General features: G+C 45.6%; 1 protein-coding gene across 6 annotated transcripts in view; it reads right to left on the minus strand.

Annotated features, from left to right (window-relative positions):
* Window positions 1-20,785, minus strand: part of plxnb1b (plexin b1b) — an 88,933-nt gene that overhangs the window by 36,001 nt on the left and 32,147 nt on the right. For all 6 annotated transcript variants that reach the window (XM_013138132.4, XM_029113905.2, XM_034287194.1 and 3 more), the window contains exon 2: window positions 19,897-19,988. The gene's annotated coding sequence lies outside the window, so the exon portion shown is untranslated. The remainder of the gene's footprint in view (window positions 1-19,896; window positions 19,989-20,785) is intronic.

Genomic DNA, 20,785 nt, shown 5'->3' on the forward strand with positions numbered 1-20,785 from the left:
AGCAAGACAGAGGTTTTTCTTGGAGAAACAAATCTTGGCTAGGGGCCAAAATATAAATAAAGAGAAAAACTCTTTAGGATACTGCATACTAACAATTACCACGGTCTTTACCTCCATCATTTTGACATGAATCACACACTAATTTTGCACTCCATACGCAAATCTTTGTTTAACCACTTGATATGTCTAATGTATATCAGTAGTTATAATTCTTCGTAAACTTAAATCACCTGACAGCACCAGAGGCAAAGTCTTTCTGTGACTGATGCCTTAGACAGTAAAAATGAACTTGAGCCAGAATACAAAGCATGCCCTTTGACCTGGTGACCCCCATCCCAAAAAAACAGTTCCTCTGGCTACGAGACATGCACCATTGTCAATTTCCTCATGAGCAGACCTGGGTTCAAACACTATTTAAAATAAATTCCAATAAGGCCACTGTATGTGTGCTCCACTTGAGCTAGTCTGGTTCAATGGAACCAAAAGCACAGTTGCAGAAGTGCCAATCCCCCATTCATTCTTTTCTCCACCGCCAAAGCGAACTCTAGAGGTATTTCAATGATTTCCTGAGGTATTTGAACCCAGGTTTGTTTTGGCGACCTGGGACTCTATGGGCGTACCAAGTCCCTAGCTGGAAGAAACAGTGACTCTTAGAAGGTTGTTCCCCTGCAGCCCAGAGTGGAGCCGTCAGGAATGACAGACTCTGAAAGGCTGTAGAAACAACGCTGTGTAGATCTCCTTTCCCTTGCACCACCTCTGGTTTCTGAGGGTCACGTGTAATACAGTCATGGGTCACTTTGCATATGGCACAGCCTGGTTTTGGGATTGCCCCTTCAGATAATGTTGGGAAAACTTGCAGGCCCGTTCTTTCACAGTCTAAGAGCTACAGTTGGGTCGAGCTCAAACTTAAAACATGAATAGAAAGGCGACAGGTTTTGGTACACTGCCTTACCTCTGGCTTCCCTCCCTGGAACTAATTTCCTTTTCCTGAAGCAGTAATCCAATCAGGCAAAACTTTATTCAGGTAATTGTCTTTTGATACATGAGAACCGGGCGAATGGAGAGGTGATTCAATTCTTGCACTCGGATCCTGAAATCGGATTGAGCCTCCAGGGAATGTCATTGGATTTTGTTTTTGTCGCTTTAGCAGCCATAAGTGTGGGAGCGGGGTTAGGTATCACTGTGGAAGAGAAGGGAGGAAATGCATATTTGTAATTGGTTTATCCGTTTTTAATGTTTCTTTCACCTCGGAGTAATGGACAATTCCTTTCTTTTCCCCTCTAATGTCTTTAGACTGAGAGGAAGCTAATGTACTAGATTCCTATAGCGAAATCATTTTATCTTAGGAGAGCACAGTCTCCAGGCCTATTGCCAAAAGTGAAGTTGCAAACCTGGCGTGCCTGTGCAGAGCCTACATCAAGTTCTGGAGTACATAAAGGCTATCAATGACTGGGACCGGTTCCGGAAAACAATATCCATTGCCGTGGGACATTGAGGTATTAAATATAAATGTGAAAAGGGATCTGTTAAGATTGAAAAAAAAACGATTTGTATATCCGTGTATAGTGTATTTGTTGTTGAGGTTTCAACTTCTGGTTTATCGTCAGTTGATTTAAAGAGCAAACCACACGGGTTTGTTTGTTTTGCCAAATAATAAGATGAAGCAGTGCAGCATTTCCGAAAGTTGTTTTGATTGAGGTGGCTAACATGTTCATCCTCCTTTGACTCATGCATGTCATGCATGATTTAACCTTTTCCCGCGTAAGTGTCAAATATCATTCAATGCCCCCCCCCCCCCCAGCGTGACTTCTTGGCACGTGATTTCAGTACTCACTCAGAATTCCAGAATGTGATTATGATGTCACAATGCATTTCTTACACAGCTTCCCAAAAACACCACACTGCTCACTAGTTATGCATAATTTTTTTTATTTCAATTATATTAGCAAACTACTACCGGAAGTAATAGGCTACTGTTAAAAAGGTATATTGAATAATAATTGACCAACTGTAAAAAAAAAATACTGTCCTTTTTCTAACGATCACAGTGCAAAAGATACTGACACGCTTCACTTGTTGTATTAATAAAACATATGCTAACTTACACACCACCTATTGGCTGATAATCATTTATTTACATATTTATTCAGAAGCTCTCATAGGTTGCCTCACTAGCCATGTGACCCTTGGATGGGGAGACGTCATGAGGCCAGGGACAGGGTCATGAGGCCAGGGACAGGGTCATGAGGCCAGGGACAGGGTCATGAGGCCAGGGACAGGGTCATGTGGCCAGGGACAGGATCATGTGGCCAGGGACAGGGTCATGTGGCCAGTGACAGGGTCATGAGGCCAGGGACAGGGTCATGAGGCCAATGGGCCAATCAAGAGGGAGCCAGATGACCAAACCGGAACAGGTCCGGCCCGGGTCAGGTAAGCAGGACTGGAGGAAGCGGACTGGTCTGGCCAAAGCCGTATGACCTGACAAATATGGAGCATTCCTGGGAGGCCATCATCTGTTAAATAGACTCCCACACACAACCACCTTCTCATTCAAGCCTAAAATCATCTTCCTGTAGAACAGAGACGGAGAGGGGGGGGGGGGGGGGGGCAAGGCAAGAGCGGGATAGAGACAAAACCTGGGGTGGGTGAGTGAGAGAGAGAGAGCGAGACAAACCCCGGAGGAATGACCACAAACAAGTGGCCGCAAGCCTCAGAGAACTGATGGAATGTGACTAATGATACTAAGCCACAAACAGAGGGAGCTGGGAGGAGACGGGGACAGCGGAAGAGAGGGGGGAGGTGGCCATTAATTAAAGGGCCTTCCCTTCATGCCCCATTCTACTGCCACTCGTTCACAGAATGGGTGAGGGGGAAGAATAGAGCAGGTTTCTAATTAGTGATGAATTACGGACTACATAAAACACACACACACACACACACACACACACACACACACGTTTGTGAAGAAGGCCACTTCCATGCCGCATCACCCCATCTCCAGTCGTTGTTAACTACACATGCACATCTATAACTCCCCCTGCATGTCAAGCAAACACACAGCCTCCTTTCGCCCCGGCAGAAAAGTGGCTTATCGAGACTGGAAAGTCCTCAGACTTTCATTACAAATCATCAACAAACGGTTGGTTTCCAAAGAGATGTTTCGGTGGTCTTAAGAGCCTCCTAAATAGAACACTGGCATTGATGTTTCCTCCTCCGGATCACCCATGTTCCCGGTCACGCACACAGCCGTGATATACGAGCTACTTGTCCCACTGGGGGGGGGCGGGTCCGTAAAGGCTAGCTGATGAGGCTCAGTCTGAATGTAGACCAGTGTGTTAAATAAGAAGTGGGAATCAAAGTCAGAGCCTCGGAAAAACTTGCCATTTGATGACGGAGGTGTTTCTGACCGCACATCTACGCCTTTTCATTGGCACGGAGGATCAGGTAGGACTGTAATTAGCAAAGGGAACGACTGGTTTCAGGTGTGACTAAGGGATTGTGCTTGACTGGCATGCCTTCTCAAACCCCACGAGGGCCAAAAATCTCACGATCACAGTCCAGAAAGGTGTACTACACCCAAAAACGGTCCAGGATCCTGTCCATGGAAGCCATCTGCTGGAAGCAGGGATTCTCCAGCAGCAATACATCCCTTCCCACTCAACATATTTTGGGATCCCAGGGTTCCAGAAATGAAAAAAGGTCAGTTTTTTCCAACCTGTGGGTGACAGTCAAATATTTTTGGAAAAGCTACTGCTACATACAAATAGGAGCGCAGAGCATCACTTAGTGTAGCAGCATATGTAAATACAGTGCCCAAGTCTCCAAAACTACCATTAGACGCCTTCCAAATAATGCATTGGCATGGAAAGAAAGCTGTTCCTGACATTACGCCACAAAAGAAAGCCCCTGGTGTAAGCTAAACACTACTGGAGCTTTGACTGGAACCGAGTGCTATGGTCAGATGAAATAAAAATTTACATTTTTGGCACACTTATGGTGGGTTTGGTGCAAATAGAAGGATGGCTATACCAAAAATAATCGGATACCCACTGTTGGATCCCCAAGTACGGTGTAGGTTCTGTCATGTTGTGGGGTGGTTTTTCCTACAAAGGCTCTGAGAACCTTGTTAGGGTACATGACATCATGAACTCCATGAAATACCAGGAAGTGTTAAATCTGAATCTGTCTGCCCATGGCTAACCAGTCATTTAACATGTTGACAATCTTTGATAAGCACATCTTAGTAGTAAGTAGAGTTCTATGCACCAATGAGGCAGACGTTTTACATTGTCACAAAAACTAGCATAATTTGTTAAGTTTGCTACTAACGTAAACCAAGACAGTAACTCTGTCAGTCAATGCAATGTCATATAAAACAAAAGGGAGGATGCCAACTAGTATAGCAAATACAACGTTAAATGTTCCACCAACGCTAGCTAGCTATTGTTTATAACTAGCAGCTAGCTAAAGATAATTTGTGACAAGATTGCTAGGAGTGTCTATATGGCTTGGAGTCAACAGTTCAATCTTTGACAGGCCACATTTGTTGTACATAATGTTAGTGCCCTGTAGTACAATGTCGGTCAGTGTTTCTAAGACCAACCCAACGGAGGCTAAGTACACTGAGGTGTGTACAGATTATCAGTGTGATCCAGTTCTATAACATTTTCTGAACAAAGTTATGTTACACATTGTAATATGATGCAATCAATGCCTGGACACACGTTCAAGTTTGCAACAAATTATGTTACAGACAGTGGTGTGTCATCCCTTATTTGTATCAGACTAGACCCTTGAAAGACCTGAGTGGGTGTAACGGTTTGTTTCAAGATATAATGTTTTCACTCACTGCCAGTCCCTCATCATGAAATTCAGCAAGTCAAAGCATAGCCTAGGTGTCAAATTATTAATATCACTTTACAAGCTATGAAAGACAGATTGACTGGGCATTTAGTTTTTTGTACGAGTAGCGCCAGGGCTTTAGCACAAGGCTTTCCAGACATAGTTCGTCTGGTCAAGTTTCAAGTGGTTCCCCACCAATAACCATTTTCCTGCTGGTCTGACTGCTTGCCTGGCTAGCTGACAAGAGGGTATTTATAGAGAAACCCTCCACAACGCCTGCCACACTGAAGAGAACACATTCCTCCTCGGCAGCTCAGTTGATGAACTTTCTGAATGGGAGATTACTGACCGTGCGTTCCTTCGGAAAGTTACAGTAAGACTAAATTTTTTTACATTAAATCAACTAGGCTGAATCATAATTAGACCCTTTTAGGGAGAAGTTTGTTCACACACTCTAGTGGACTTGGTCCACAGCTTTGAAGGAGAAGACCATCATCACTAGTTGAGAAAACGGAAGTTCCCATGGCTATTCAATTTTATGACCCTCGAGGAGCACAGAATCCTGCGAGGGAGTCTGACGAACTGTCATTGGGACAGATATCCGGGTGACACCCAGGCTTGGTCAAGGGGATCATGCTTATTTCCGAAGGGGGGACAGATGTAAATGTGACACACAAGAGCTTGGATCAAACTGCTCCCAGTATATGTCAAAACAGCCTAGACTGTCTGGAGTCTTTTCCTAAACCAGCGAACCAGAGGTTAATCTGTAGATTTATTAACTGCAAATATCAAAATAGAAAAGATAACAAATAATGTATGTTAGGAGTGAGAGTAGAATGTCAGACGTTAGGATTGGATGGAAAGTCAGTCAGAGGGACTATTGTATATTGAACAGATACCAGCAGCTGCCAGGAAACAAAGTGTAGGCCTTGACTACGCCCAAATAAAGACAGGTGGATGTCAGAGCAACACATTCAGAAAGATCCACAGTTACTGAAACCATAAGAAACGTGTCCGATGATTCATTAGCTTAGATCACAGGAACATTGGCACTCCTCTGCCCTGAGTCCTGACAGATTTTGGGTATAAGAGGGTGCATTCCTGGGCTGTAGCTTAGCAGCCAGCTGCCGCCATATAAACTGGCAGACTTATAGGGCTAAAATAACCCTGGAAGTTAGAACATCACAGCTCATAAAGGCACCGAACAATACAGTGTAATATTTTGTCTTTGTGCACCAATTACAGCACAGGAAAGTCTTTAACCGCTCAATTCCAAGCGTGAACTTGTCCATGAGCACTAGGGTCGGGGCGATGTCTGGAATGACACATCATCCAATCGACCTGTCCAAACAGCCATAAACGGTTAAGCAACCTATATATTTTGTATGCAATTACAGACAGGAGAACACACTAGTAGCCTACATGAGAAACACAAATCAGTCACATTAGCATATCCTTTAAAAACAACTCTTTAACAGGACGCCAAGTGTACCGCGGTTTCAAACCGACCATTGGAGTAGCTCCGTTTCGCTTTCGGAGTGCAACCAAATAAGCATGTTGACATCACCCTGGATCTGTGATTTCCAAAACTCTCTTCATGGGAAATAAATAACTGTCATAGCAACAAAACAGTTTATAAGTTTAACATGTAATTATTACTGACAGTACCCTATTAGTATGACCATGCTAATGCTTTATTGGTTTTCAAAGTGAACAGTTTATTAACTTTGAGTAAAATGTTTTTTTACTCAAAAACAAGTAAAATGTTATTTTGTTATATCAATTAATCAGTTCAGAATTATTAATCCTAGTGTTTAATTGAGCCTAGGCCCATTCACAAACAATATCTCTGAGATGGCAGTCTGTCTATAAATTAATTAGATGATATACACTCACCTAAAGGATTATTAGGAACACCTGTTCAATTTCTCATTAATGCAATTATCTAATCAACCAATCACATTGCTTCAATGCATTTAGGGGTGTGGTCCTGGTCAAGACAATCTCCTGAACTCCAAACTGAATGTCAGAATGGGAAAGAAAGGTGATTTAAGCAATTTTGAGCGTGGCATGGTTGTTGGTGCCAGACGGGACGGTCTGTGTATTTCACAATCTGCTCAGTTACTGGGATTTTTCTAGGGTTTACAAAGAATGGTGTGAAAAGGGAAAAACATCCAGTATGCGGCAGTCCTGTGGGCGAAAATGCCTTGTTGATGCTAGAGGTCAGAGGAGAATGGGCCGACTGATTCAAGCTGATAGAAGAGCAACTTTGACTGAAATAACCACTCGTTACAACCGAGGTATGCAGCAAAGCATTTGTGAAGCCACAACACGCACAACCTTGAGGTGGATGGGCTACAACCGCAGAAGACCCCACCGGGTCCCACTCAACACCACTACAAATAGGAAAAAGAGGCTACAATTTGCACGAGCTCACCAAAAATGGACAGTTGAAGACTGGAAGAATGTTGCCTGGTCTGATGAGCCTCGATTTCTGTTGAGACATTCAGATGGTAGAGTCAGAATTTGGCGTAAACAGAATGAGAACATGGATTCATCATGCCTTGTTACCACTGTGCAGGCTGGTGGTGGTGTAATGGTGTGGGGGATGTTTTCTTGGCACACTTTAGGCCCCTTAGTGCCAATTGGGCATTGTTTAAATGCCACGGCCTACCTGAGCATTGTTTCTGACCATGTCCATCCCTTTATGACCACCATGTACCCATCCTCTGATGGCTACTTCCAGCAGGATAATGCACCATGTCACAAAGCTCGAAACATTTCAAATTGGTTTCTTGAACATGACAATGAGTTCACTGTACTGAAATGGCCCCCACAGTCACCAGATCTCAACCCAATAGAGCATCTTTGGGATGTGGTGGAACGGGAGTTTCGTGCCCTGGATGTGCATCCCACAAATCTCCATCAACTGCAAGATGCTATCCTATCAATATGGGCCAACATTTCTAAAGAACGCTTTCAGCACCTTGTTGAATCAATGCCACGTAGAATTAAGGCAGTTCTGAAGGCGAAAGGGGGTCAAACACAGTATTAGTATGGTGTTCCTAATAATCCTTTAGGTGGGTGTAGATTGACCATGGGAGAGAAGTCATTCCTAAACAGTAAGTCATACTAAGATGGATTAGGTAGCGCAACAATCCGTGATCCTCAGGGGAACAACACGATAAAGTCCATATTATGTCAGCAGCTGTAACCTGGTGATCTCTGACATTTCTACAGACCTACTTTGCTCTCTTTTATTACGTTAATATTATTCCAACCACCATCCAGTCTGACCATGGCAAGAAGGGAAAAGGGCCCTTTGGCATGATGCCCGGCGGGTCACACAGCACATTGTGTGCGTTTACAGCGCGCGTGTGTGTACTAGTGTTTACAGCGCGCGCGTGTGTGTACTAGTGTTTACAGCGCGCGCGTGTGTGTACTAGTGTTTACAGCGCGCGCGTGTGTGTACTAGTGTTTACAGCGCGCGCGTGTGTGTACTAGTGTTTACAGCGCGCGCGTGTGTGTACTAGTGTTTACAGCGCGCGCGTGTGTGTACTAGTGTTTACAGCGCGCGCGTGTGTGTACTAGTGTTTACAGCGCGCGCGTGTGTGTACTAGTGTTTACAGCGCGCGCGTGTGTGTACTAGTGTTTACAGCGCGCGCGTGTGTGTACTAGTGTTTACAGCGCGCGCGTGTGTGTACTAGTGTTTACAGCGCGCGCGTGTGTGTGTGTACTAGTGTTTACAGCGCGCGCGTGTGTGTGTGTACTAGTGTTTACAGCGCGCGCGTGTGTGTGTGTACTAGTGTTTACAGCGCGCGCGTGTGTGTGTGTACTAGTGTTTACAGCGCGCGCGTGTGTGTGTGTACTAGTGTTTACAGCGCGCGCGTGTGTGTGTGTACTAGTGTTTACAGCGCGCGCGTGTGTGTGTGTGTGTACTAGTGTTTACAGCGCGCGCGTGTGTGTGTGTGTGTACTAGTGTTTACAGCGCGCGCGTGTGTGTGTGTGTGTACTAGTGTTTACAGCGCGCGCGTGTGTGTGTGTACTAGTGTTTACAGCGCGCGCGCGTGTGTGTGTGTGTACTAGTGTTTACAGCGCGCGCGCGTGTGTGTGTGTGTACTAGTGTTTACAGCGCGCGCGTGTGTGTGTGTACTAGTGTTTACAGCGCGCGCGTGTGTGTGTGTACTAGTGTTTACAGCGCGCGCGTGTGTGTGTGTACTAGTGTTTACAGCGCGCGCGTGTGTGTGTGTGTGTGTACTAGTGTTTACAGCGCGCGCGTGTGTGTGTGTGTGTACAGCGCGCGCGTGTGTGTGTGTGTGTACTAGTGTTTACAGCGCGCGCGTGTGTGTACTAGTGTTTACAGCGCGCGCGTGTGTGTGTACTAGTGTTTACAGCGCGCGCGTGTGTGTGTACTAGTGTTTACAGCGCGCGCGTGTGTGTGTACTAGTGTTTACAGCGCGCGCGTGTGTGTACTAGTGTTTACAGCGCGCGCGTGTGTGTACTAGTGTTTACAGCGCGCGCGCGTGTGTGTACTAGTGTTTACAGCGCGCGCGTGTGTGTACTAGTGTTTACAGCGCGCGCGTGTGTGTACTAGTGTTTACAGCGCGCGCGTGTGTGTACTAGTGTTTACAGCGCGCGCGTGTGTGTACTAGTGTTTACAGCGCGCGCGTGTGTGTACTAGTGTTTACAGCGCGCGCGTGTGTGTACTAGTGTTTACAGCGCGCGCGTGTGTGTACTAGTGTTTACAGCGCGCGCGTGTGTGTACTAGTGTTTACAGCGCGCGCGTGTGTACTAGTGTTTACAGCGCGCGCGTGTGTGTACTAGTGTTTACAGCGCGCGCGTGTGTGTACTAGTGTTTACAGCGCGCGCGTGTGTGTACTAGTGTTTACAGCGCGCGCGTGTGTGTACTAGTGTTTACAGCGCGCGTGTGTGTGTGTACTAGTGTTTACAGCGCGCGCGTGTGTGTACTAGTGTTTACAGCGCGCGCATGTGTGTACTAGTGTTTACAGCGCGCGCGTGTGTGTGTACTAGTGTTTACAGCGCGCGCGTGTGTGTGTGTACTAGTGTTTACAGCGCGCGCGTGTGTGTGTGTGTGTACTAGTGTTTACAGCGCGCGCGTGTGTGTACTAGTGTTTACAGCGCGCGCGTGTGTGTGTACTAGTGTTTACAGCGCGCGCGTGTGTGTGTACTAGTGTTTACAGCGCGCGCGTGTGTGTGTACTAGTGTTTACAGCGCGCGCGTGTGTGTACTAGTGTTTACAGCGCGCGCGTGTGTGTACTAGTGTTTACAGCGCGCGCGTGTGTGTACTAGTGTTTACAGCGCGCGCGTGTGTGTACTAGTGTTTACAGCGCGCGCGTGTGTGTACTAGTGTTTACAGCGCGCGCGTGTGTGTGTACTAGTGTTTACAGCGCGCGCGTGTGTGTACTAGTGTTTACAGCGCGCGCGTGTGTGTACTAGTGTTTACAGCGCGCGCGCGTGTGTGTGTGTGTGTGTACTAGTGTTTACAGCGCGCGCGCGTGTGTGTGTGTGTGTGTGTGTGTACTAGTGTTTACAGCGCGCGCGTGTGTGTGTGTGTGTGTGTACTAGTGTTTACAGCGCGCGCGTGTGTGTGTGTGTGTGTGTGTGTGTACTAGTGTTTACAGCGCGCGCGCGCGTGTGTGTGTGTGTGTGTGTGTGTGTGTGTGTGTGTGTGTGTACTAGTGTTTACAGCGTGTGTGTGTGTGTGTGTGTGTGTACTAGTGTTTACAGCGCGCGCGTGTGTGTGTGTGTGTGTGTGTGTGTGTACTAGTGTTTACAGCGTGTGTGTGTGTGTGTGTACTAGTGTTTACAGCGCGCGCGTGTGTGTGTGTGTGTGTACGTACTAGTGTTTACAGCGCGCGTGTGTGTGTGTACTAGTGTTTACAGCGCGCGCGTGTGTGTACTAGTGTTTACAGCGCGCGCGTGTGTACTAGTGTTTACAGCGCGCGCGTGTGTACTAGTGTTTACAGCGCGCGCGTGTGTACTAGTGTTTACAGCGCGCGCGTGTGTACTAGTGTTTACAGCGCGCGTGTGTGTGTGTGTACTAGTGTTTACAGCGCGCGTGTGTGTGTGTGTACTAGTGTTTACAGCGCGCGTGTGTGTGTGTACTAGTGTTTACAGCGCGCGTGTGTGTGTGTACTAGTGTTTACAGCGCGCGTGTGTGTGTGTACTAGTGTTTACAGCGCGCGTGTGTGTGTGTGTACTAGTGTTTACAGCGCGCGCGTGTGTGTGTGTACTAGTGTTTACAGCGCGCGCGTGTGTGTGTGTACTAGTGTTTACAGCGCGCGCGTGTGTGTGTGTACTAGTGTTTACAGCGCGCGTGTGTGTGTACTAGTGTTTACAGCGCGAGTGTGTGTGTACTAGTGTTTACAGCGCGCGCGTGTGTGTACTAGTGTTTACAGCGCGCGTGTGTGTGTACTAGTGTTTACAGCGCGCGTGTGTGTGTACTTGTGTTTACAGCGCGCGTGTGTGTGTACTTGTGTTTACAGCACGCGTGTGTGTGTACTTGTGTTTACAGCACGCGCGTGTCTACTAGTGTTTACAGCGCGCGTGTCTACTAGTGTTTACAGCGCGCTTGTGTGTACTAGTGTTTACAGCGCGCTTGTGTGTACTAGTGTTTACAGCGCGCTTGTGTGTACTAGTGTTTACAGCGCGCTTGTGTGTACTAGTGTTTACAGCGCGCTTGTGTGTACTAGTGTTTACAGCGCGCGTGTCTACTAGTGTTTACAGCGCGCGTGTCTGTATAATTCCAGTGTCCAGGGTGGTCACCACTGGTGGCAGAAGGCCAGGGAGAACAGGCATCCATCCACGGTAGGTTGGGGTGGGGACACTGACTGTAGAACAGAGGCTGACAAACAAACACACAGCCCAACCCTGTCATTAGACACCCAGAGCCTGGCATCGCAAACGGCCCCCCATCCCAAGTCTGGTGCACTACTTGTGAGTCCTGGTCAAAGGGAGAGGACTAGGGAAGAGAGTGCCACTGGAGACAAAGCCTCCAACCCTTTCATTAGACACTACAGTAAGACCCGGGGTTTCTTAACTATATTTAACTGGATTATCAGGGGGAGGGAGAGCGAGAGAGGGAGAGCGAGAGAGGGAGAGACAACCCAAGAAAAAAAAGATCCTGACAATGTGAGAAAGACAGAGAGGCAGAGAGAGAAAGACAGATCTTTTTGCCTATACATTTTATATATATTGATGTTAGTGTATGTATGTATGTCACACATTCCATGCCAATAAAGCCATTTGAATTGAATTGAGAAAGACAGAACTCGTACAAAAATAATTAGAATCAGGAAGTGGTGCGGTCACGCTACAGTTTATATTACTGAATAACAACCCAGGTAGCCACACTCACTCCGCCATCTTATCCATGTGAAACTCCATTTAGCGGCACAAATCACCAGGTGGGGGCGCTACGCCCCAGACTCCATTGCGGAAGACGGTGCAACGTGTGGCCCATGGATCTCTTCCACCTGGTGAGCGGTACTGCCACCGGCGGTTAATGGCTGTGCTAATAACATAAACACAACCAGGGGTTTAACACAGGCACACCCTGTCCTGTCAGTGCAGCCTGGGCAGTTACCACCCGGTCCACTTCCAGACACCGTGGCTCACCAGGCAGCAACACCAGACACCGGTTTAGGTGGTACAATAAGTTTTTCTTCCATTCGGTGCTAAATTAATACAACCCAGTTCTGTGTGTGTGTGTGTGTGTGAGAGGGCCGCGGGGTGAATATGTTAATGGCATAAACCCAACATGGGCCGTCTTGTTTTCTGACCACTACGTTCTGGACGGACCTCCCGGCAGTACTGTTCTGCTGGTCGAACCACTCCCTGACAGGAGGGAGGGCAGGAACATTGACACCACTGTGTGAGCAGCACGTACAAACACACACGTGCGTACGCGAACACGCGCAAGAAGGCGCTTGGCCCAGGCTGAGGAGTCCATGCATGCACACGCAACTGAGATGGAGATGTGTGTCAGTATGGTTAGGACAGCCCTTTTAGGACATGATGACCCCCACCGAGGACTGAGACAGCCCTTTTAGGACATGACATCCCCCAGTGAGGACTGAGACAGCCCTTTTAGGACACCCCCCCCCCCCCACACCCCCACCCCCACCCCCACCATGAGGACTAAGTCAATTTCCAGCTAAGGGGTTAGACTTAGGGTCAAAGTTAGGGATAATGTTGAATTAGGGATAATGTTGAACTTTGGTTACTTTAAGAGTCTGGTATTGTTGGTTAGGTTTAGGATTAGGGCTAGGTTAATTTTAGGGTTAAAGTCAGGAAACGTGGATTTTGTTTTTGCTTCCTGGTCCCCACAGTGATAGCGGTTGGCAACTTTGCGCGTGCATGTGTGTATGTAGGGGTGTTTGTCGTAGAGCAAATCGGGTAAATGACAGCTTGTGCTTTAAACACACTGATTATGGTGGGGTGAAGTACACGCACATCGCTGGAAAGAATGCGCAACCACCTCTGACACGCTGGAAGAAGCTGGAAAAAGTGAGCGCCTGCCATTTTTCTCCCGTCATCCCGAGAGAACTTAACAGCCACTTCAGCAGAATGACTTTCTATGGTACAACCCAGGTTGCGTCTATAAATGGAGGCTAACAGTTAGCTAGCAGTTAGTAGCTAATGCTATCATGCCGGCCTTAGTTTAAGGTCTAAACACAGCCATTTTAATAAGCACTTGTCGGGAATAGTGACGACACCAACCGCAGCTAACTTTACAACACCAAAAAGGAAAATAGCAGTAGGGTTTGGATGTCATGAGAACCTTTCTGGATACCATGAAAGAAGCCATATGGCATTTTAGAGTTGCATTTTGGGGCGAATATTTATTTTTCTTTGTTTCCAAAATACAAACTAGTCCCAGTAAGATAATGTGTAGTACGCAACAAATTACTTTTAAACGTATATACACATCTCACTGACTAAAGCCAAACCATGACTTGAGAACTTTCCACAAACAAGCATTAGTAAGCACTCAAGATCTCTACATGTATTTTACAAACATATTTATGACTCATTCATTAGTGAACACAGTTCTTGAATACGTTCAATCTGAGTTGGATAGCCGCAATTCAAAGGGAGATAGTCTTTGAAGACGGTTGAAAGGCTTGGCTGTGGCACGGTGTGATGAGAGCTTTTTGTTAGACCGCCTGTGTGTGCACAACTTGAAAGCCCTCCGGTAGGCGATTACATTCATACTGCACCTACTTTACTGAAAGAACTAAACAGAAAGCACGCACGCAGGCGCACACACACGATGCACCTCAAAAGTACACTGATTGCACAAACTCTATCGAACAAGATCACTTTACACCCAGACAAGCACACACTCTGGAGACACTTGGTGTTAACACTGTATGAGGAATATCCCTGGGAAGACGTTATCCCGGTCTTTGATTACTAACATGGACTGACGCGGGGGTGGGGGGGGGGTGTCATCATCGGGTCAAAGGGCTGTGTGTTTGATTCAGTGAGTGAGTGACGGAAAAAAGCCATCAGGAAGCTGTGTACAGTCAACCCTGAGGAGGGACCACGGCCAGGATGCCAGAAACCTCGTTAACTAGCTTAGAGGATATGGAGGAAGACGGGAACGCCACGCTCCCTTGTCGGTATTCATAAACCCTTTCAGTGAGGCGCTGGTTTAAGATGATTTTAGCCTTTTAGGCCAGCCCAAAGGTACTCACGTCGCTTGGCCTCTGGACCTAAATTGAAACAGGTCGTCTCTCGCAATTCAATAATATATTTTTTAGTCTCTTATTTATTGACAGTAAATATGGCAATGAACAATAGAAAAAACAACCTCCTTGGAATAAGGCCCTATCTGAGACAAGCAAGGCCTTGGATAGGGCCTAGTATGTGAAAGGCTTTTTCCCCCCAAAAAAGGAGGGGGAGGGGGATAGAAGCCAGCTGTAAACGGGGGGCGTAGAGGCCGGCTGTAGAGGGCGGGGATAGAGGCCGGCTGTAGAGGGCGGGGATAGAGGCCGGCTGTAGAGGGCGGGGATAGAGGCCGGCTGTAGAGGGCGGGGATAGAGGCCGGCTGTAGGGGGCGGGGATAGAGGCCAGCTGTAGGGGGCGGGGATAGAGGCCAGCTGTAGGGGGCGGGGATAGAGGCCGGCTGTAGGGGGCGGGGATAGAGGCCGGCTGTAGAGGGGGGGGAAGTGAATGACGGACTGCGGTGGAAAGAAAAACATTTTCAGTCCCTTTCCAGCAGCGGCACGGGGCAGGCAACAGCCTGGTCACTGGCACAGGAGGAAACACAAGCAGCTATTTATAACATCTGGGAGAGAGGGGACAGATGGAGAGAGGGATGGAGACACGGGTGGAGAGAGGGATGGAGACACGGGTGGAGATAGAGGGACAGCAATGATTCCTCTAAGGGGTGGGGTTAAGTTACACATAGGGACAGAATGAGGTAATTAGTTCAACAAAGCTGAATAGAAAAATTCTAATTGATGCAAATTAATGTTATACATTTAGAATAATCCCACTTACACAATACTCCACAATTAAGAGGAATTCTCTACTGTTGTTAAACGAAATTGAAATAAAATACTCAAATATCATGGTTAAGTCACTACACCCCTGAGGACCCTTGGCAGTAATTACAGCCATGAATCAAGCTCTGTCAAGTTGGTTGTTTACCATCAATGGACAGTCATGCCCCTTTGGATTTCAGTGCGGGTGAGCAGTTTTGGTTGTACGATGTGGGTCTTTGTTATGCCGAAAGTTAAAATTCCACTTGAGTTTTAGCTTTCTTGAAGTGAGCAGCATATTTTCCTCAGGAATGTTCCTGTCCACTGATTTGTTAATTTCCCTATCTATTCTGACAAGTCTGTGAAGAGGAGAAACTCACCCACAACATGATGCTGACGCTACCATGCTTCACCAGGTTTCTTTTGGTGATGTGCTGTGTTGGATTTAAACATAATGTAACCCTAACGTAACTGTTTAATTAGACCACAAAACATTTAACTACAGAATTCACACTGGCTTTGAGTATAGGCTTCCTTCTTGTCACACTCAAAGTTGACACTGACCTCTGGGTAGCCACTCTGATGAGTCTCCTACTTGCTTGGTCCTTCCATTCGGAGGGTTGGATGGACCTAGTCAGGGTCTTGGTGGTGCCACATACATTCCACGTCTCTATAACCTTCTTGACCCTTGAGCTACAATGGATATTTCAGGAATTTTAAATGTATGTAATCTCATTCTTTGGCTTTCCTCATCTTTGTTTCTTAGTTCTTCAGAAGGCTCCTTGGTGCTCATGGTTGAGTGTTTGCTTTGTAATTCACCACCCGATCAAGGATCTTACAGAAACTGTCAAATTGTTCAGTCTCTGTAAATAAGAATGTTCTTAGCATATATTACTTGCCTGGTAAACAGTATATTTGTTTTTAATTAAAAAAATATATAACCAGAACTGATTTAAATTACTACAACTTTAACATGGATTGAGGTCAGTTATTTGTAACACCTTAGCTGATTTAGGATGTGAATTACAAGTGGAAGGATATTTCAGTCTCATAAAAATGTATTGGTTTATTTTAGAACAATTGTATATTGTATAGCTTGACGCTTTGGCAATACTTACACAATATATTTCCTGCCAATAAAGCAAAAGCCACTGAATTTAGATATTTAAGTTTGGTATGGTGTGCAGAGTATGGGGAGGTCATCATTTTACTGCATGAAAATCTGAGGCACTGACACAAACAGTGAGAATACTTCAAGACTATTTTTAGGCACTGTATATGATTATATCACAGTTAACAAAATAGTACAGTGATTGAATGACTCTGGAGGGCCAACCAAAGCACACGGAGCTCAACAGGGATAGGTTGGCTACTGACCATAGCAACTGGAACAACGCTAAAAAGAACAATATGAGAAAACAATTACAAAGTCAGCACAGCTTGATAAAAGAGTCCTTATAACCTTTGTAGGAATGTAATAGCTTATGACTAGCTTCTGGAGAAATGCCCTCTAAGTCTCCACCGTTGATCAGTCATTAAAAGTTTTACAGGTGAGGTTAGGTATTGTCTGGTGTTCAGTTTCCAGTAAGGGATTATCTACCACAAACACACACACAAACCACAAATTTCCCAACCCAGCCTTTAAGGCCAACATTCCACACTCACACCCAAATCAAAATAACACACACTTAAAGGAGACAATTTCTCAGACACACAAGACCAACATGGAATCAAGACCCCAAAACCATCCCTCTCTCACAATGTCACAAGAACAGGAACTGGAAGACAGAACTCTAAAGCTAGCAGGGTCATGGCAGATAAAACACTAGACATGTCACTGTACACACGCCAATAACTGAACCGCTTCCTATGTATTCTCCAACACTTTTATGCTTTGGCTTAAGTGCTGTCCACATTGTGCATGTTAGCGTGGAAAGAAAACCATAAGTAAACCTGGGAAATTATAGCAATTACTATTAATTCTGCTTATTCCAGTCCGCTTCACACAGGTAGTACCAAATGTGACAACGGCACCATGGAAACGTGCTCAGGGGAACTGGTTTATATGGTTACACTTTCAAACGCTTTCAAACCTTGGCAATGGTCCTTCCACCCACTTTCATGTGACTTGAAAATACTTCTGACACGCTTGGATTTGCGTGGAACAAGCTGGACCGTAAATCAGGCTATACAAAGGATTACACACAAACACAGTCCTAAGATACTGAACAACCGGTCCATAAATGTATTTCCGAGCAGCCGTGAGCCAACCAGCTCCATCTCGATAAAAAATAAAAAAATAAAAAGGCTAATCCTCTTTTCAAGGTAGTCCAGTAAAAAAATCTTTTCATCGGAGCTGAAGTGGAGGCATTGGCTGTAGAAAAGCGTGGGCTTTTGCAGGTCAATACAGGATTTTAAAAGCGTATGGGTCTTTGGACAAATCATTCATTTTGTTCTGGGCCTAACACTTTGTTATACATGATGGGAAATGATGGGAGAAACAGAGAGAAAAAGGAGAGAGAAACAAGAAACCTGGCAAGCCTAGTTCAGCCGGCCCGCAATAGAAAGTTTTGCCCTCTTGAGATTCAAACCCGGGTCGCCCACTTGAAAGGCTGTCGTTAACCACTACACCACAGAGCTGACCATTTGCCTGTTGTCAGTACAGCCTTGTGTCGATCCTGAATAAATCCTCTAATGCCGTTGGCCGTTTTAACAGTAAATTGGCCATTCGCGATTGACACTGATACAGTTAAACTGACTAACGTTTCTTTACAAAGTTTACCTCCCATACAAATAGTGTCTATGTATGGTGTTTGCCACTGGCCGTTTTAACATCGTATTAGCCAGTAATAAGCTTTACCGGTATCTACTAACTTACTGGAACAGTCATAAGAATTGAGCCATTGCTAGCGAGTCTGCCAAAGCTATTTCATTTCATGGCATAAAAACATTTTTTACTTTCCTGGCATAACAACATACTTTTTTCTTTCATTTGTGAATGACACGGACACAATAACTATCAATAAAGGTGACGATAACTAACTTTATCATCAAGTGAAAAGACGAGAGAATCGTGGAATCTACCAGAAATAATTAATAAATGTCATTGCTCTCAATAGATCCGAATGTAGGTCTTCCACATGAGAGGCACTGTCTTTAATCACTACACCACTGCATTACACGTTCCAGCAGTCGCTAGATACCATTGAGGATTGTGTTACTTTCACCTCCACCATAGCATCTATGAACTGTATTGCTTTTGCCACTGGCCATTTTAACAGCTTATTAGCCAGTAATAGGCTTACTAGTATCTACTAACTTCCTAGGAATAATCATAAGAATTTAGCAATTTCTAGCGAGACTGAAAACTTTCCATGCCAGAAACAGTAGCAATATAACTGTATACAGTTTAGGTTAAGGCTTACTATAACGTAACTACTATGTTGTAGCCAGCAAATGTGTTCGTCTAACCTGACCCAAAATGCATGCACCGAAAATCCACCAGAAACAGTCACAATATAACCGTAAACTGTTTTATTTCAGCCTTACGATAATGTAGATACTGAAGGTTTTAGCCAGCGAAGTTTGTCTATACGGAATAATGCATAATTCGCTTCGCCTGCGAGGAGATACAAACTCGGGACCTATAGTTTACAGTTCCGCTTCTGTAACCGCTATTTAACAAGGTGTACTCAGGCAGTCAATCAGTCAGTCACTCAGTAAGAGACATTCACTCTTCTTGGCCAGCTCCGCTTACGCAGCCCAGCAAAAAGAAGAGAGAAAAGAGACAGAGAGAAAAGAGACAGAGAGAAAAGAGACAGAGAGAAAAGAGACAGAGAGAAAAGAGACAGAGAGAAAAGAGACAGAGAGAAAAGAGTAAATGTGAGCGTCGTCAACAAAGAGCCTCTGTGTTGCTGTGCCCAAACGCCACTTTTCCATAATGTTGCCTTCATTAAACGCAGGGTGTGGAGAGCTTACTGTGCCCAGCAAAGAGCACCGCATAAATTCCCAGGGGCGAAGATGATGCCATAAAATGGTAGGACGCCAGGGTCACCGTAGTAGCCGACCGGAGTGAGGCTGTCGAGATGGCCAGGCACCACGTAGCAACACGCACAAAAGGAACCATCTTTCTTACTGGACAAGTTGAGGCAGAGTATAATGGCTTCGGTCCATTTCTTTAGTTCAAGGGCATATGATTATGAGCCGGAGGAAAATAGCATGATTACGTCTAAATCTTCCAGAATGGCTTCCTGTCATCATTCGATTTTACTCCCGCTGGAATGATCTGTTTGTAATTATATTTGGTGCGGACTACATCCGACCGTAATGCTGACATGAGAAGTTCAGAGCTAACATGGTGTGCTTGGGACTCATCTTTCTCCAGTGCCATCTTATCTGCATCACACACAGGATATGACCACGATATAGACAGAGGATTGCTAATGGTAATCCAAGTGACTGCAATAATACTACTAACAGTGTCGCACAATGCCCTGTTAAGAAACTGTACATGTCTGGCGTTTCCTTTCCTTTGGACAGTTACCTGTGGCGTCCACCTGTCCAGCTCCTTCACATCAGGGCAGCTTAGGGGCGAGACGAGGCGAGAAAGACACTCAGGACTGTTCAGATGAAGCCCTGTGGAGAAAAAGACTATGTTTACTCTCTCTCACTGAAGGAAGAGTCATAGAAGGAAGACTGAAGAATAGGGACTGTTGTAACATCCACAGATGTAGTGCAGGAAACATTACGCAAGACACAGACAGACGACTGCAACTAAAGTCAAAACAAAATATACCATACATTAAGTGTTTGGCCAGACATTTTGAAAAGAAACCACCTAGAAAAGAAGACAGCTCCATGAAGAAACTCAGAAAAATTGCTCCAGTATTATTCAATGCATCTTTTCTTCACTGCTTTCAAGAACAAGCGCCTTCTTGGGACACGGTTGAGGGACATCATTTGCCTCTCCGTCTCATAAACATCCATGTACTTTAAATGAACTGGACTTCAACAACTTTCCTTACAGTTCAGTAATGAAAACTTGAGGATTTTGACAAACAGCTGTTGTGTTCTGTTATTGCCATCTCTGCCAGGTGGCGTAGAGAATTAAACCGGCAATACTGCCTCAAGGGATGCTGATGGATTTATTTTTGATAAAAGGAAGAAAACAACATTTCAAGACTGGGATTCAAACTGGCAGAAAAGTCAGTGTTTGGCAGGTGTTGAAAAGGACTAACTTTCTGTTGTACTCGCAAATAAAACTAAAGATTGGTAATTGATTTATTCAGCCATTTGTAGTATATCATCTTAAATCGCTTCAGATGAAAGTCGGTTGATGGCGGTTCAAAATAAGTTTCTCAATCTGAGGAGAGTTCCCATCTTGTGTTGAAAGCACTGACCTGGGGAATTATATTTGTGTTGCAAGTTGTTTA

This window comes from Esox lucius, chromosome 17 (genome assembly GCF_011004845.1).
Source record: "Esox lucius isolate fEsoLuc1 chromosome 17, fEsoLuc1.pri, whole genome shotgun sequence".
In the NCBI taxonomy this organism is placed as follows: Eukaryota; Metazoa; Chordata; class Actinopteri; order Esociformes; family Esocidae; genus Esox; species Esox lucius.